The sequence below is a fragment of the Empidonax traillii genome, unplaced genomic scaffold (assembly GCF_003031625.1).
Source record: "Empidonax traillii isolate 1590-97213 ecotype Southwest subspecies unplaced genomic scaffold, ASM303162v1 scaffold668:size349378, whole genome shotgun sequence".
Classification (NCBI taxonomy): Eukaryota; Metazoa; Chordata; class Aves; order Passeriformes; family Tyrannidae; genus Empidonax; species Empidonax traillii.
The window spans coordinates 318029-326277 of NW_020955861.1; positions in this window are offsets into that span (position 1 = coordinate 318029).

Genomic DNA, 8249 nt, shown 5'->3' on the forward strand with positions numbered 1-8249 from the left:
GGCTGTGAGAATTGGGCCTGTTGAGCCTCAGGAAGAGATAACAAGAGTGGACCTCAACGATGTCTATAGTGTCTGAAGGGAAGGTGTTGAGAGGATGCAGTCAGGCTCTTCTTGGTAGTTCTGAGCAATAGAACAAGAATCAATGGAGAGAAAGTGATGTACAGGAAGTTACACCTAAATACGCCTCACAAGAGGAGGAATGTCTTTTTATTTTGTGAGTGACATACACTGGAACAGGTTGCCCAAAGAGTTTATGAGTCTCCCTTACTGGACATAATCAAGAACTGTCTGGGTGCAGTTCTATGCCATGTACTCTGGGATAACCCTGCTTGAGCAGGGAGGTTGGATCAGACAACCCACTGAGTCCCTTGCAATCTTACCCATTCTGTGATTCTGTGATTCTTTGCTGAAATTGACACAACCACAGACATCAAAATTCAAAAATCAGCATGCAATAATGCATTAATGACATTGCTGTTGTTTAATCTCAAAGCAAATATACTCAAAATGCATGAAATAATTATTTTCCCTACATAGATGTTAAAAAAAAAAAAATCATGTCAGTTAATGTACAGAATTTCTTTGTTATTAAGTAGTGAATAGAAATGGTAAAATATTTTTGTTCGTAATTATTAATTACACTATTGGTTGCATTTTTTGTTTGGTTTGGTTTTGAGTTTTTAGGTTTATCAAATAACAAAGGAACAGTAAGAAAGATACCAATGCAGGAACAAGCTCCCCATTTTAGAGAGGGGCAAAGGAAAGAAAACTTGAAGTAGAAAAACACCTTCTGCAGTATCTGTTGAATGGACAAAGAACTGGAAGCATTAAAGACCCGTGACTCTCTAAATGTCAGAAAACTTATGCAGGCATTTCAGTGTTTTGAAAATTTTATGCCTTTTAATAAATATTTTTTTAAAATCTTCAAAAAGAAAGAAACAAGAAACCAGCCTAACAGTAGCCTGAAAGATTCTGTGACTGAGTCAAATGGGTATAGATCTGTGTGTGAGTGGATATATATATAGATCTGTGTGTGAGTGGACATATCTCAAAGTTTTTGCTGTCTAAAATGGGGAATTTAGCATGTCTTTACAAGCAATGCATACAGAGGGGTAGCTCCAAAGGGTGGTTTTCCTCTGTGAAGCCTCTGTAGCAGGATACTTTGCCCTGGGAGTGTGGTCAAGCAACTCAAACAATGCCCTATTTTCAAGATTGCAGTGGTGGACTGAGGGAGGGTACGTCGTACTTTTTGTGTTGAGTTATGCTAAAACCAGTATGACACATCAACCCTAAACTTAACACCCTGATAGTGAGGCAAAGATTTGGCAGATAAACTGACACAGCTGGACTGGACACTAATGTGGAGACATATGACTGGCACTTTACACTATAAAAATCCAGTCCACTTTCATCCAGTAGGTTCTTCTAAAACACTCTTTCTTGGAGTGTGTATGGAGATCTTCCTTGAGTGGGATGCCTCTCAAGTTTACTCCTTGAGACTGAATAAAAGAGATATGTCAACAGTCGTAGGTATAGATAAGTTACATCAATCTCTACTTAGTAACTGTTTCTTTCTTTTTTGATAATTTTAATATAGTTGCTTTAATGTAACTGCTTTGATACAGTGCACTATACTATATCATACTGTACTAATAGTTTTAGCTTCTATACTGTGTAATAAATAATTCTGATTAAAATCTCTTTTGTCTAATGATTTGTCATAATAAATAATACATTTTATGTAAGTAGATCTGATTTGCCATCTCTAACTCTGCAAGTTTTATGAAGGTTCAATCACACGTCTATAATTCCTCAGACTTAAACTGTTGACAGTCTGGAGCTAAGATTGGGTTCAGCTGCAATTGGATTCAGGCTCCTCTCTGAGGAGTGCAAAGGGATGCTTTGTATACCTCATGACTCAACAGAAGGCTTTTTCTAATTATCTTTCTGTTTGAAACTTCCACTACCCCCCATGACAGCCTCCAAAATTTACTGTGCTCTGTCCCACTTCAAATTATTGACTGGTTGTTTTAAAGTGCTGACTCTTGTACCATAGTACGCATTTCAACTTTTCACCTTTTTTTTTTTTTTTTTTTTTTTTATAAAAGATCAAATCAAAGAAATAGATAGGAAGAAAAGCTTAAAACTATAAATTTTGAAATTATAATTCGAATAAAGAGCAAATGAATGTTGAAGAAAACAACAGCAACAACTTATTGTTGCCTCTAAGAAATGGTTGTTGAAGATGATAATGCTAAATTCCTGGAAGAAAATGCAGACTGCAAATTTAAATACCAAATGTACGCTTTTAGAATTTTTATTTTCATCTGCTAAACATAGGTATCTGGGCCTCAGTGACTTATTTGAGTCAGTCAGCTGAGTCAAGTCCCTAATGTTACCATCTATATACTAAGTTAAAAAAAAAGTTTTTTTCCAGCACTGACATGTCATTCTGAAGGTAACATCCACAGGCTTTCGGGTTTTTTAACTATACGCCTGTTCATTATGTGCTGCTTCTAGGCTTGAATCACCTATCCAAGAAGAACACTTTGTACAGATGACCCATCCCTATGATAGTGTTTTTATACTATACGTTGATAAGTGTTCTTATCACTGTACTACTGGGAACACAATGTCTGTTCCTGAGTGCCATTAATGTACTTATGGCCTTTTTCAATTGAGTCTTAGAGTATGCTCTAAGAGTATTGGAAGGGAATGCAAAAGAAAAGAAGGAGGACACAAACGTCACTAAAGTAGATGCATTATGGTGATGATGCTTCAGAGAAAAACAACTAGAGTGGATAAAGGAGGTGGTTGCAAATGTTTTGTGATGAACATACCACTCCAGGATGAAGCAACACTGATGATAAGTCCAAGCTTTATATAGGACTGGACCTGTTCCTGTCCACCACAGGGAGACAAAAACCCCTAAATATTTATAAAAACTGTTTACAATCTATATGCAGAATGTACGCATAGAGCCCTATTTGATATTTGGCTGCAGTTAGAATTTTGATGTTTTGGTGAGAGGCAGTTAGGGACAGTTTTAAATCAGCTTTAAAGAATGTAGTAAACCAGAGCTCTGTTATAAATCAAAGGAGATTGAATTGTGGTTCAGCTATCAGCTGTACAATATAAAGTAATTTAACATTTTACATATAGAAATGTAAAATAAAATATATAAAAAATATTTTTATTAACTTTATTAATTAGTTTTGTTAACTACTTAAAATCCTCACAGGAAAAGATTTATTTCTGTGAAGAAGTTTTGACACAATTCTTCTTGTTATTTTTGACTAATGTCTGACTACAAAATTTATAATTTAGCTCCTACTTTCACCTAATCTCATGTTTATTCAAGTTAACTGAAGCAATTTCATGGCTTCATATGTAAGTTGTTAGTTTTTATCTGTTTTCAATTCTGCAACAGAGAGAAAAGGAATAATTTCTCTACGAGGCTGTTGATTTTTACTTTAAATATAAAAATTAAGGCTGAGAATTAAATTTTAATTATAATTGTTTTCAAACAGCATTTTAAATAGCAGCTGTTATATATTTTAAATTTTATTAAATTAACCAATATACCATAAGTGATAAAAATAAGAAAACAATGTTTATTTATTTTAGAATCATAGTTCAGGAGCAATGCATCCCAACAGGGAGGAAATCGGGCAAAAATACTGGGTTGCCTCTGTGGATAGATAAGGAACTGCTGAGCAAGCTCAGAGTGCAAAAAGAAGCTTTCAGGAAGTGGAGAAAATGACAGGTGGCCTGGGAGAAATACGGAGGAATTGTACAGGATGATAGGGATAAAGTTAGAGAAACCAAGACCCAGCTAGAATTGAACTTGGCCAAGGATATTATGGTTTACAGGGGGGCTTCTTTAGGTATGTTGCAAAACAAAACAAAACAAAACAAAACAAAAAACACACACACACACACACACAAAAAAAAAAAAAAAAAAAAAAAAAAAAAAAAAAAAAAAAAAAAAAAAAAAAAAAAAAAAAAAAAAAAAAAAAAAAAAAAAAAAAAAAAAAAAAAAAAAAAAAAAAAAAAAAAAAAAAAAAAAAAAAAAAAAAAAAAAAAGAAGAAAAAAAAACGGATAGGGAGGACATGAGTCTTCTCCAGAAGGAAACAGGAGACCAGAAGGAAACGGGCTACCCTGAATGAAAGGAAGGTTGAAGTTCTCAACAATTTCTGTACCTAAGTCTTCAATGTCAGGTACTCCAGCCACACCATGCAAGTCAAAAAGAATTTAGGCTCCAAGCCCACCACGGGAAAGGATCAGGTTCAAGATCATCTAAGGAACCCCAATGTGCGCAAGTCCATGGGATCTCATGAGATTCATCTGAAGATCCTGAGGGATCTGGCAGACAAAGCTGCTAAGCCACTATCCATCAATTTTTAAAAATTGTGGCAGTCAGGTGAAGTCTCTGATGACTGGCAAAAGGGAAATATAACTCCCAGTTCAAAAAGGGGAAAGCAATAGACCTGGGGAACTACAGGCCTCACAAACTACAGTCTCACCTCTGTGTCAGGCAAGATCATGGAGCAGATTCTCCTGGAAACTGTGCTATGGCACGTGGAAAACAAGGACATGATTGGTAACAGCCAACATGGCTTTACAAAGGGAAAATCATGCCTGACAGAGTTACAGGGGATACAGCACTGGTGGAGGCAGAGCAACTGCCTTTGTCTATCTGGACATATGCAAAGCATTTGATGCTGCCCCACATGACAACCTTACCTCCAAATAGGAGAGATGGATTAGATGGATGGACTACAAAGTTGGTAAGAGGACTAGAGCACCTACATGTTGAGAGAGTTGGGGCTGTTCAGCCTGAAGAAGAGCAGATTGTATGGAGACCTCATAATAGCCTCCCAGTGTCTGAAAAAGGCCTACAGGGAAGCTGGAGAGAGACTCTTTGTCAAGAATTGCAGTAATAGGGTTATTATAAGGAGTAATGGGTATTAGTTGAAAGAAGAAAAATTTAAGTTAAATATTAGGAAGAAGTGTTTTACTGTGAGGGTTGTTAGACACTGAAACAGGTTGCCCAGGAGGCTGTGAATGCTCCATCCTGGCAGTGTTTAAGGCCAGGTTGGATAAAGCCTTGAGCAACCTGGTCTGGTGTGAGGTGTCTCTGCCCATGTTGGGTGGGGTTGGGACTAGATTTAGGGTTCATTCCAACCCCCTAACATTCTAGGATTCTATGATCTAGATCCTAGTAAAAGAACTGTAAAATGCATAATATTTAGTTCCTAATGCCTTAGAGAACAGAGGACTAATGGTTTGGGGCATTTTTCAGTAGTTATCACACTTTTCTTCTTTATTTTTTTTCAAATCAGCTTCCAAACTGATTTCTGGTTTGGAAGGGATTAATGTATTTTAGTGCACTTTTACACACACACACACAAAGGAAACTTTATTTTAAGCAAGACCAAAATTGGGTCTTAAATACAAAAGCTGAAAGAAGGGTACATCATAAGTTTCACAAGTAATAGGCTTGCCTTTCATCTGAGATATATAGGACCTGTGGGTGCAAATGCCCTAGACTTTCCTGCTAAAATAATTCTTGCATGTGAACTTAATGCTTTCTAACAGATATGTCCTGAGTCATGTCCAGTTATGTGAGAAGGGAATTGATAGACTTCTGAGTAACAACAGATAATACAGTATTACATTACAAATCAGAGCTAAACATCTCCCTGACAATCATTTTCTGCAGTGATTTTCACCAACAGAAACTAAATGGTTCTGCTGTTTCATCATGACTGAAATGTAAAGGCATAGGAAATTTCTTCTGCCTGAACGTTTGTCATACAAAGGTACAAACTACTTGTTAAAACAAGAAGTAGCCCCACATTATATTTTCCAGGTTTACTTAAGCAGATTTTCTGCGAAAAGTGCTCTTTCCTTCTTTAGGAAGGAATGTGACCTTACTAATCCAAAGCAGATTCACAGAAACAGAAATGGATGTTAGAAGTTTATTACATTTTGAATTTTCTTAGAACAAAATGGACCTTACTGCCTTTGAAATTCCTAGTTTGCAAGTCACAAAGGCAAAACCTGTGCATTCCCAATGTGTGCATCTTTTCTTTTCCAGTGTGGAAGAAGGAAGAGGTCTAACTGAAAGACAGAGTATACGTAGGAGTTCTTGGAACAAAACTATACTGGTTATGCAAGGAATAAGCAGAAGTATGTCAGTATCAAAACAGTGCTGCATTACCCTGGAACAGTCTTGCCTCAGACAATAGCCCAAAATGAGTAAATATCCAAGATGTTCTTCTCAAATTAGTGGGTAAGGAATGTTTGGTTTCCTGAGACAAATACCAGGAGTCATCTTCTATTTATTAATAATACCCTTTTTATTAATCTTCAAAAATCTGAACCCCCTCTAAAATGATTCTAAAAAGCCAAAGAAACAGCTCTGACAGTTACAAGCACAAAGCCTTCTTTACAATAACTTTGACTAGTGACATGGTGAAGTCCCCATCGCTGGAGATTTTCAAGGTAAGATGGGACAGGGTAGTAGATAGTTTCATCTAGGCTCTTTTTTCTCATGAAAGGTGATCTTTCAAGGTCCCTTCCAACCTGGTCAGTTTTGTGATTCTGCTGAAAGTTTATAGTAAGGCCTGGCTACACAGGAAGAGCTTTCTGCTCCCCACACCCCACTGAATGAATGTGCCTTTCAGAAGTGTTGCCCGTCACGATAAAAGCAGAAACCAACAGAGTGTTAGTTTAATGCCGGTGCTTTATTGAGGGCCCGGGGATACGGGGGGCTCACGCCCCAAAGCCAGAATCCCTTTAGTATCATAGTTTGGCTACACATTATTACAATAGTCAATCAATTGCTTTTTACTTAGTTCCTGCCCAAAATTCCCCTCCTTCCAGTGCTCTAAAATGCAACCAAGTGGAGAATCGTCAGGAATATTAGTCTCAGAACAGGACAATGCTCTAAAGACTTTAAAAGGCATCATTCCCACAATAGCACAACAGACTCACACAAACAACAGATACCACAAAATAAAAATGCCACAAACAATGAAATACTACAAACAGTGCCACAAACAATAAAATACCACAAACAGTTACGTAACTTATTTCCACAACCAATTTGCCGAAATCCAGTAAACGGCAAACTACTGGCTCAGCGTAGCTTTCGCCACGTCTTACGGGCCAGTGCCTAGGCTTACCCGAGAAATACCTCTCTCAGCCCAACCCAGCGAGTATACACAAACTCGTCTTATAAGGCAGGCTTATAACCCTTAAGAAAATAAAGCACCTTCGGGCTTACCTGGAATGGTCGTCCGACGGGGCGCAGGGGTCGGGCACAGAACGATGTCTCCCCAGGTAAGTCACCTGGCTGCCGGCATGGAGCGGATCGCCCGTGCGCAGCCCTGGCAACCGGTCGGAGTCCCACCTGGTGTCGCCAAGAAGACTGTTGCCCGTCACGATAAAAGCAGAAACCAACAGAGTGTTAGTTTAATGCCGGTGCTTTATTGAGGGCCCGGGGATACGGGGGGCTCACGCCCCAAAGCCAGAATCCCGCATTGTTCATTTCAAGCACATCTTTTATACACTCAGACAAACAAAACATTTGCTATAGCTACCACTTCAAAGGTACATGATGAAGCTTAATATTTCATCCAATTAATTAACTCCTAGCTAAGGTCATTATCAATCATCCCCAGTTGCCTAACTCTATAATTCGCATACCTCACTCCCACCACCAGGTGCATGTTCTTTATGCTTCAGTTCCTTTTCATAATTGTTTTTATTTAATCTTGTATAGCTGGTACATTCTGATCAGAGGCCTGGTCAGAGGCCTGGTCTACACAGAAACCCTTAGCCATAGTACTGCTAACTCAGAGGCCATACTACTGCTAACTCAGAGATCATTGCAACAGAAGTTCTGGTCACTCCCTGAGGAAACTGCAGGTGGGCTCTGGAGGACATTTTCTGTTGTATTCCCAGTGGAATTCAAGACTGCTGGTAACAGGGATCTTTTCCTACTAAAATGCAGTGATGACAGCTAGTAGTGCTTTGTTGATAGCTGCTTATTTACTGTTGATAGCTGTTTATTTTCTTGGTCCCACTTTAATGAATAGAAATCAGATAAAGCTAATAAAGAATGTTTTTCTTCTTGTTGTTGCTGGTTAAAGATTTTTTTAAGAGCATAGAAAATGATCATGCAGTTTAATGTCTGGTTACGAACCTTGTTTTCTTATTTATATACTTAGATATTTTA